This window comes from Cnephaeus nilssonii (assembly GCF_951640355.1).
Source record: "Cnephaeus nilssonii genome assembly, chromosome: 20".
NCBI classification, from domain to species: Eukaryota; Metazoa; Chordata; class Mammalia; order Chiroptera; family Vespertilionidae; genus Cnephaeus; species Cnephaeus nilssonii.
In genome coordinates this window covers 41,072,578-41,074,468 of record NC_137091.1, presented here as the reverse complement: position 1 = coordinate 41,074,468, position 1,891 = coordinate 41,072,578, and the positions used below count along the sequence as shown (strand labels likewise).

Genomic DNA, 1,891 nt, shown 5'->3' with positions numbered 1-1,891 from the left:
GAGTCGCTGCTCTCTGTGGCTAAGGTAGTTGATTGTCTGCAGCTGCATGGTGTGGCTCCAGGCGCAAGGTCCTCAAGAGAGGAACTAGCCAGATTAATAAGGGCCTTACTGATAACACTGACATCCGCTCCAGTGTCCACTAGACCCCTAAATTGTTTTCCCTCTATTCTTTTTTTTTTTTTTCAAAGTAAGAAATGCTTTATTTTAAGACAAAACAACTAGGAAAAACACATCCAAATGCAAGTGAAAAAGTTCACTGGATTTTTTAAAAGAGAAAGGTGTCAATTAAAACCAGAACCATCGTAGAGATAAGCCTGCTGTTTGTGGTGACAAAGTTACATGTATTTTCCTGAGAAGTCTTTCTGTGGTGGCATAAATGTGGGACTGCATGACAAGAGCGAAGCAATACAAGGTAGAATGGCAAGTGGGTGAAAGCTCTAACGTGCTCTTGTTCTTTTTTGGAGAATTAAAGGAAGTAGCAGGTCCCTTCACAAAGAACTTATTGTCAAAGAACACTTGCAAAAGTTGAAAACGGATGTGAGGTTATTACTAAAGTATAACAGTGAGGTTAGTGGGGAAAAACATTTGTGTTCTCAAAAACCAGGTTTCACACAATAATAGGCACTAAAACTAGTTGTGTGTGCTTAGAGTAGGAGAGAATACTCTTAATAAAGGCTGGTCTTTTCCATGATGTGCAGGAATTCTTGTTCATTGACTTCCCCGTCTCCATCTCGATCAGCTTCATCAATCATTTCCTGAAGCTCCTCATCAGTGATGTTCTCACCCATCTCCGTGGTTACACGTTTGAGATTGTTGAACAATATGGTCCCACTTTCATCATCATCAAAAAGCTTGAAAGCTTTCAGGATTTCTTCTTTGCTATCTTTCTCACACATTTTTTGAGTTATCACAGCCAAGAAGTCATTGAAATTCATTTTTCCTGTCCCTTCCTTATCAATTTCACTTATCATCTTCGTAATCTTTCTTGGGTTCAAAGCCCAGTCCTCTCATCACCATCTTCATTTCCTTAACATCAATGGTCCCAGTTGCATCAGTATCGAAGAGATCAAAAGCTTGACGGATCTCCTGTATCTGCTCCTTAGAAAGCTCCAGCTTAGGACTCACCCCTTTTCATTGGGACGATGATGCCATGTCTGCCTCCTTAACGCTAGAGGCCTTTGGGGAATCCGTGTCTTTGCCCTGGAACAGTTTGCGGAGAGGGCCAGGGAAGCCCGATGGGCAGGTGGGGGCCTGGTGTGGGTTAAGGGGAGCTGTTTTCCCTCTATTCTTAAATTAATCCCAGGACGGGTTTTGCTAATTTCATGTATCCAATAGATGTCCGAGCTTCCAAATCCTTGCATTCCTCTTTTCCTATTTATAGCCTCACATTGCTGAACATAAGGTAGAAGTAGTATCTGAGCAATTCTTTGTCCTGGAGTAACTTGCATAACATGATTACATTCTAGTATAACTTTAATTTCTCCTTCATAATCTGAATCAATGACTCCAGGCAGAACAGTTAGTCCTTTTAGAGTGTTTCCACTCCTCCCTAAAATTAATCCTAAAGTTCCCGGTGGCACAGTTCCCCAAATTCCTGTAGGAATAGCTTGCTGAGCAATATCGGGGGTCAAAGTGACTGCTATAGTGCTGTTAAGATCCAGGCCTGCGCTTCCTGGAGTTGCTCGGATGAGGGAATCCACTGTGGGCCTTGCAGGGCAGATTTCCCCTATTGATGACGGGGCTAGGGGGCGCCCCTCTGGCTGTTTCCCGGCGGTTGACCATGCCCTATGTCTTGATCTAGCGGCTGCCAGTTCCTATGAACTTTCGATCTACACAGACTGGCCCAGTGGTTCCCTTTCTGACATCTAGGACACCGAGAGATTAAATCTGG

At 43.5% G+C, this 1,891-nt stretch overlaps 1 pseudogene across 1 annotated transcript; it reads right to left on the bottom strand.

The window, feature by feature from the left end:
* Positions 1-665: 665 nt before the first annotated feature.
* LOC307116347 (centrin-1-like) lies at positions 666-1,152 on the bottom strand (annotated as a pseudogene). The gene has a single exon. The product of its transcript is annotated as a centrin-1-like (transcript).
* Between the last annotated feature and the right edge of the window lie 739 nt (positions 1,153-1,891).